The sequence below is a fragment of the Ptychodera flava genome, chromosome 7 (genome assembly GCF_041260155.1).
Source record: "Ptychodera flava strain L36383 chromosome 7, AS_Pfla_20210202, whole genome shotgun sequence".
Classification (NCBI taxonomy): Eukaryota; Metazoa; Hemichordata; class Enteropneusta; family Ptychoderidae; genus Ptychodera; species Ptychodera flava.
In genome coordinates, this window is record NC_091934.1 from 3,894,160 (window position 1) to 3,902,766 (window position 8,607).

Genomic DNA, 8,607 nt, shown 5'->3' on the forward strand with positions numbered 1-8,607 from the left:
TATAGCCGTGGCAATGACTTTTCCCTGCTCTGAGCATACTGGTATGACCACAGGCTCTTGAGTCAATGCAGGCGAACCGCTAGCCAAGTGTGAATGTGTTTTGGCGGACACATTGCAGGTATACTTTCAGTGGTTATGACTAGTAACCGGAACAAAAAAGTCTTTAACTGGAATTCGAGTACCATTTTGGATCCTAATCATTTAAAATATGTCCAAGGAAACTGTTTGAAAAATGGCAGCTGATACGAACTAAGTTTTAGTTGACTTTTGATGTTTTTCATTCATGATGTTGCAATAGCTAGTTTGATCATGGATTTAGCTATACCTCCATGGTTTGATAAATTTGTACATTCCACGCGTAACCTAATTCATATGTGTTTAACAACCGAGAGTATTTAAAATTTTTAAATTTGAAAAAGAATTAATTTAAAAAAGAATTAATTTGTCATTTTGTACAATGAACACAGGGTAGTAGTTCGATCATTGTTTCAGTTCTGTGATAAAACAGTGCCACGTGGGACAGCTAAAAAAATCTGAAGTTCGTACCAAACTTGATATGTATTTCACATATATCTACAAGCTTGGTACAAATTTCACAACTACCATGGTGAAAATCCCATAGTGTGTACCAAACTAGTACAAACTTGGTGCATATTTCACATGTTCAATTAAAGTGTGTATCAAATTTGTAACATATATGTACTAATGTGTAGCAAGTTTTGATCTTTCGTACGGGTAATGTTGTTTGTTTCACTGTTGTTACATATATTTCCACTAAAAGACCATGAGAATTTCCTCGTGGCCACTTGAAATCGTGCACTGTCAACATCACTATGCTTGAATCATGGAGGCAGCAGAGAGATTCTTACTATGAATTACATCGACTGTCACTGCATATTGCATATGTGTGCAAGGCACTCGTATCATATCAAAAAAATGTAGTTATTGTGACGTTTGAGCTGCCAGAAGCCAGAATTTACAGTTTACGAGAAAGTTATCTTACAATGTAAAACTCAGTTCTACTGTGAACAAAGTGCAAGCTATGTTGTATAGATATTTTGTATCACTGTGTCAGAAAATCAGAAGGAAACAACCAGTCAGAGAAACTGTGGTCAGGATGATGCTGTCCAATTTTAATATTTGTCTCTTGGCTCACACCAGATACTCATGACTGTTAAACAACATTTCAATATCATTGTATACTCAGTTTTTATAGTTAGTTTGCTTTTCACCATATTGTATGTCCTTCCCTGTACTACGTAATTCAAAATTAAATATTGTTTTTGCCTGTACATATACTTGAGGGGTGAGCCTATTCAGTCTCATACATTAAAGATGCACTGTTGACCTACCCCTTATGAAAATTTTAGCCTTCCCGACAAGATTTTCGGGAGCTCTCCAGAAAAGGTCCCGCAGTGGTCCAGGAGCTCTCCAGGACCATCTTTCCGGGAGAGCGTGGCATTGCTAACCAAATTAGGTTTGCTGGATCCCTCCCGGAAAGATTAATGTCGCTCTGCAGGACAGGTTAGCTGTCGCCCTGCTGGACGGTTATAGCTGCCGCTCTGCCGGGCTGGTTAGGTGTCGCTCTGCCGGGCGGGTTAGCTGTCGCTCTACCGGGCAGGTTAGCTGCCGCTCTGCTGGGCAGATTAGCTGCTGCTCTGCCGGGCAGGCTAGCTACTGCTCTGCCAGGCAGGCTAGCTGCTGCTCTGCCATACAAAAATCAACCTACCTTCTGCACTCTGACTAACATTTACTCCAACAACCTGAAACTTATCACTGCTGCTGAAAATCAGCCATTACCAAGCCATCACCTCACAAACTACACCACTCTGCTGCCCCCCAAAAAAGAATGCAAGGGCTAAAAATTTGGTAGGAATAAAATTTAATCCACCATATTTTTAAAGCCAATCAACATGACCGATATAAATACTTAATGTTCAAAAAATGTTCAAGTGTCCGTAAAGTCCTTAACTTCATATTGTCACAACGACGGATTATTCTGAAAGACTTGTACTTGTCTGTTACAGCTTTGGTTATCGCTTGACTTGTCATCTTGAAGTTGTCCTATGTGTAAGCTGGAAAAAATATAAAAAAGTTCAAGTCAGATATAAAGTTTATCAAACTTATGACAAAATTATGTATGCAAGTTAGAATCCTCGTTGGGGTTGAAAATTTTGACTCGTTCAACAGCCATCAAACGTTGAAGACTGTGAAATTTGCATGTATTCATAAAATAAAGAAAATGTTCCCTCAACTTGTGAATGACAAAATGTGATTTATAGCAGTAGTCTAGTATCCATCTGTTCATCTTGCAATTTGCTTCAAACCAGGAAAGTAGCAGAATCATTGGCATAAAACAAAATTTAACTTGCAGATGATTTATCCCCTGCAGTAATTCCGTTAAAATTGTAGACTTCACCATGTAAAACTCGCTTGGTTTGAGTACACTTCATTGCATACCTACATGAACTTTCCAAAGCCAAATTGAAACGTAGTTAGAAAAAAGGTAGGTCTTTGTACTGAGCTTATATCTAACTTGCTTATCAAAAGGTTGCAGCATTAAATGCAATAGAATATTGTATGCATATTTTGTGATGTAAGAGTTCATGTAGAACTTCAATGAAATATCGTAATGAAATATTGTAAATTAATCATTGATTCCCCTTACAATATGCCAGCAAAATATCTACAGGTTACATATAAACAAATGTCAAAATACGTTAATAACAATTTGAAAATAAACTTCAATTTAAGGACACACGTTCAGCAAACAGATGTATATTGATGTCATAGAGAAGTACGTTTTGGAATACATGTAGCAGGTACCAGACTCGGTCAAGAGTTTGAGAACTTAATTCGTATTCAACAATTCCTACATGTTTTGTTCTTTCTTTGTTTTATATCGTACATTGAGGGAAATTTGTATACATGAGCAAAAGTTTTACCTTTGCCAATGCATGAGAGAAGTATAATAGTATCGGCATGTACTCCATTTTTGTGTACACTGTACCACGGTCCCTCTATCGATATATCGTTGTACACTCTACGTTCAACCTCACCAGTTATACCAATTTATTAGAATTCATACAATTGAACAGTATTACTCAAGAATTGCGCCGAACAAAAACAGTAAAAAACTACGTCTTCACGTCGCAGAGAAGGCAAATCGAAAATTTACTTACCGAACTTTAAACGATCGCCTAGATCCACGAGGATGTTATGGTGATCATTGTTCAAATCGACGAGCCGATCGATCTCCACAAGCTGATCATGACGACGATGAATTTTTTTACGTCGTAAACATTGCCTATAGGTTTTACATACATAGTTAGCGTGTATGAAGTCGTCACGACGATGTCAAACAGCAAATTTACGCGAAATTTTGTCAAACTTATTGGGAAAAATCAGCGACGATTTACTCAGTAATTCAAAGGTCGTAACTGTCCAAAATTTGCCGCTGAGATTTGACCTTTGATTGTTTTACCAATCTGACCAATCATAACGAAGTCTTCACATGATCTATGATGTCATCATGCGTGATACTATTACTTCCGGTACAAAGTCCTCGCGATCGCTGCAGTGTAACTAGCATGAAGTACAGCGGACTTCAAAAGCGTTTAAAACGTACACTGACGGAAAATTCATTGAAAAAACCTAGAGCGTTCGATCGACTATCCAAGCAACAGTACATAGAGAGCTCCTGTGGCCATGACTAAGTCGCGACACGATGTCAGAATATAGCAGGAATATAGTGGCGAAACCCTACGTATAGCATTCCCATATGCCGCCGTGCTACAACTGTGTACCGTACAAAACCTTAGGTACTGTACTACTGGAACTATAGTGTGCCTTTTCGGTTTTACGGGACCCAAGTTTCAATGAAAATTGTATTCTTTGCGACAGAGTGAGATACGAAAACCAACGCATAAGTTCAACTGTGTAAACTTGTGTTCGCGTGTGTTTCTCTGGAGTCTAGGTTACACGTATTACGTGCACGTACACGCATCCATGGGATGAGAACACAATAATGAAAATGGATTTACAAGATTTATTCCCTTGTCTTAAAAACTTCAAAAGTCGGCGATTTAGTAACTGCACTGATCAAAATAAAATGTTTTTGGAAATAATTGTCGATGAGTTAATTTGTAAGGTCAAATATTGTCACAGACGTGATGTAAATCCTATCTTTAAGGGCAAGCAATGAAATGTTATTGTTATCAATTATTCTTCGTGGACTACGGCCGATTTTCGAGAGATTTTCGTTGCTGCCATGAATTTAATTTTGAAATTCTTACGGATTAATTTATCATTGGCTCAAAAAGTAACCTGATGGGCAAGGAAAACATTTTCATAGGAATCTTTTGTGGCTGCCTATAGTGTACTCATGAAACAGCATTGTTAATCATCAGAATACCCTTTTAGCAGTTTGTAGCTCGATCGCCTCAATCACATCATAGCAGCTTTTACTGTCTATTAATTATCACACTGTGAATGAACTATAAGCACTGCAAACCCACGCTCACGTTCATACATGTATATAATCGCTGGGGCTTATGTATACCATCTGCAAACTTCATTTATTTTTATTTTATTTTTTATATTTGTGATAGACAATACCGCAGCAAATATTAAGCTTACTGATCGCCTCGGTGCAACTATGAATACATAAGTCGATCTGTCCTCTGCTACCTCCATGGTCTGATAGTCAAAATGCATTAAGTGCAGAGATGCTGGTCCACTCCTATCATTTTCTGTCGCTCTACGGGCCAGATTTGTTGTTAGATTTATCTGATCAGCCACAATTATTAGGCCACTAATGTTCCTGCAGAGATGCTGCACCGGTCAAGTAATTTGCTGCCGCTCTGCCGGACAGATTTGTAAGAAAGTGATCTGCCCAGCTAGCGGGGCAGATTCTGCGGGCCAGAAATCTGCCCCGGAACTCTGCAGCTTTAGTCCCAGAACATTCCTGTCGCTCTCCCGCAGCTCTCCTGTCGCTCTCCTGCCAGGACCTCATTTTTGTAAGGGACAGTGTCCAAACTATTTTCATTGTATTGTAGATAGCTGTACATTCCAAATACTAAGTCAGTGTTGGCGCTAGGAATTTTTTCATTGTAGCCACAGTCTGTTAGTATGGCTAAAATGATCAAATTTTTTTTAGCCACAAGCAATGTTTATTAGCCACACCCAACAAATCAATTTCACATACAAATTGCACAAACCCTATTTTCAATAACGTTTGTACTTTATTATCCACATGTTGGGCCAGGGCTGTTGTACATACACTTTAATTCCTCGACAGATAAACTGCTGAGCACATTTTCTGCCAATTTTATAGTTGCAAATAATAGTGACCAGGAGCACAGTAAAACTCCTGGTCCTTTGTGAAAGTTGTCTGTCCTTCAATTAAAAAAAAATATGTATTAAACAAAAATTGGCCGTAACTTCCTTTCAGATCTATATTTTATGAATGCTGGTGAATAAATTGACCCCTCTCTTTATAGACAGGGACAAAAAAACTTTTGTTTATTTTTAACTTTTATTATGACACAAACAACAAATAGGTCTACTAGAGTTTTTGGTACAAAACTTGCACAACATGTCATGAAAAAATCATCGAAGTCTAATCATTGGCCATAATTGTTCCTCTTTTTTATTTTTTACAAGATTTAAAAACTGCTGTATATACCGTTATCTGGTGATCTTCACAAAATTACAGTGATTGCCTGACTATGCAAAGCATTTTCCAAAAGTATCAAAGAAAACTATTGGTATTAAAAAATTGCTTAGGTTTTAAGACTTAAGGTTTTGAAAATAAATGAAATTCGCAAAGTCAGTGAAAAATCAAAAGAGCAGTTCGACAGTACGACAAATTTATGATCAACCGACTCATCTCTGGTCTCACATTTTATACTTCCATGCACAGACAAAAACCTTGCTGTAATTTGTTCGATCATGGTCTAGGACCGTGGTTCGTCTGTCTTTGTTCTATTCATGGTGGTTTTCTTATTTCCTTATTTTTTGTAAATTAGAAGCTATTTTAAACCTAGTTACTTTCCCAGCTGAGAACAATCAATAAACTCTTTGTAGTTTGCAACCGTAGCTGCCCGCAAGTCGCATTGCATCGTACCGTGCATTCGCGACACATTTGCATTGTTTGGGTGTCTCGAAACTACCCAAACCGTACATGGACCCAGGGTATACAAACTGGGGATCTTAAAACTTTTTCGCGCATGCTCATTTTCACCCTGGGCAAAGTCCAACGCCATCACTTCAGTCTCATGCTCAAGAACTCTGCCGTCGATCATCGGTCGTCGACGTACAACAGAGCAAGGAATTATTTTGCACAAAGGCTAGATATTTGAATGACTGAATGAATGACTGAATATTTCGATAATTAATTTGACTGATCTAAGGGTTATTTTGATTCGTTAAAAGTGACAGAACCGGCGTGATTAACGATGATGCACGCTGTTTTGAATACGCGTTGTGCTGCTATGCTGGCGTAAACTCAAATTACCCTTCACGCTTGCACCCTGACGCGACGTACGTCATGTACGTGGTTAAATGTTTCGTACGATGCTTGCAGCATATGCTGAAAATTTTTTATAGCGGAAAATAACGTACACTTATTTGTTAAAACGTCTAGTTGTTAGTATAGTAGGCTACATAAATAATCCAGTACATATTTTGGATCGATCACAATAAACACCCGAATGTGGAAATTCGTGGTCCTTCGGAAAACAGTCGGTCTGGGATCGTAGGACTGACGCGACTTTCGAAGACAACGTCTTGGGTCAATGATCCCCACGGCACCCGTTCACGAGCTTTTGCCATGCGTGGCGAAGGCGGAGCAATTTTTTTTCGCCACAACGGACATTTATTTGCTATTTGCGACTGTGGCGAACGTTAGCGCGAACCCTGTAAGTACAAGTGTGGTGAGTGTAACAAGCAAATGTTTTTTAGTCAATGGCGCAAATTTACTTTCTATTTGATGGACAATAAATGCACGTGTAATCAATGCCAACAATCCAGTTTAAGTTATTTGGTTTAGATTAGCCATGGTCCATTATATTACAATAGTTTGTGGCTAAATTTTCCATTGCCACTGATTATTTCGAACACTGCTTTCATAATTATGTCCAAGCAATTTGACTTTTTGCCAAATTTCACATTTATGGCAAATAATAAACAGTAAGGAGGTACAAAGGACGTCGATGCCCCCGGGCCCCATGTTAAGTTTGTAGGTTTTGCATGCTTTGTGTTATCAACTAAACTATCAGGCTGACTTTACATCAGTCTTTTAATTGTGGAGCCCATTTCAGCATCACTTACATAAGATCTACTCATTAAAGAATGATGATTGAGGTGCAGAATAACATGCGAAATTTAGAGTAAAATTCACTTTGTTTTTCTTTAAGTGCAGTGTCAAACAGCAGTCTTTGGAGTTTTGTGATAGAGGCCTGAATCATTAACCCCTTGACTACCAAGGCCAATGTATTCCTATATACCAGGCCCCTTATGTTAATATTGATAAAATCTTGGGTGTGGTCATTGCATGAACACTGCTTAGAGTAAAAATGAAGTAAGTACCAATAAACCATTTATTTTCTGAATCAGCATGAAATTTCCCACTTTTTCATACATAAGTTTTGTATTTCCAGTTTTGTATTTCTGGCATTTAATGAGGAAGAAGAATCACGAGGGTGTAATTAAATAGATACTCTTGGCAACCAGATTGATTGTGGGAAATAAAAGTGTAACTTTATGAAAAATCACTTCACAGCAAACGTGTTCACAAGTTCTGTCACTGAAACCATGGGACTTCCATGCTGAAACAGCACAATGCTAGGGCTACGCTCTAATTAAATCACTTGCTTTTTTGATACTTTTATAGTGTAAAACTGTGAAGTTTTCCTTCAACATGAGGCATTAATACCAGTCACAGACGAACTCTGAGGTGATAGAAGATTGAGAAACACAATTAAGTTACTGAAATGTGAAAATATATTATTTACAGTGCTAAGAATGCGGACAAAAGGTTCACATAGCTTTAAAAGTCCAGTGAGAATTTACATTAGCAAACTTATCAATAAGCCAGTAGTCATACAAAGGTCTGTCGATGAAAAAGAAAGTGAAGCAAGGCAGGCTGGCAAAGACTGACCCATACTACCTGGTGATCGAAAATCGGCAATTTTATCGATTACCGTTGTGTTGGATTGACTGAGTATTATATTACTTCAGCATCCTATCTTCTTGAACCGTACTATCAAAAATCGTCAGTTTTACTGATGCCTGCCTTGAATTTTGAAGCAACTAGATATCCTTGATATAATGAATGTAATCTTCAGAAAAATCTGTACAAACAAAAAACGCAAATGAAGGAGACTGCGGGATATGCCTATGGCGATCGGTACGAATGCCATTTGCAATTGCAGGCAACATCCATGGTTTTACGTCATTTCTCCTGACGGCGAGACCTATTGGTACGTTGACTATGTCGTCAAGTATACTCGTTCAATTTGCTACCATTTTATCAATGTCTGGATACCATTGTGGCGAAATTTCATCCAAAGTTTGGCAAAGAAACATTACAGAGTAACCCCGAAG

The 8,607-nt window shown here is 38.2% G+C and overlaps 1 long non-coding RNA gene across 1 annotated transcript; it reads right to left on the reverse strand.

The window, feature by feature from the left end:
* Positions 1-1,865: 1,865 nt before the first annotated feature.
* On the reverse strand, positions 1,866-3,283 carry LOC139136593 (uncharacterized). The gene is made up of 2 exons (XR_011553199.1): positions 3,183-3,283; positions 1,866-2,075 (listed from the first exon to the last, which is right to left on the reverse strand). It is a non-coding gene; the product is annotated as an uncharacterized lncRNA (long non-coding RNA).
* Positions 3,284-8,607: the final 5,324 nt, after the last annotated feature.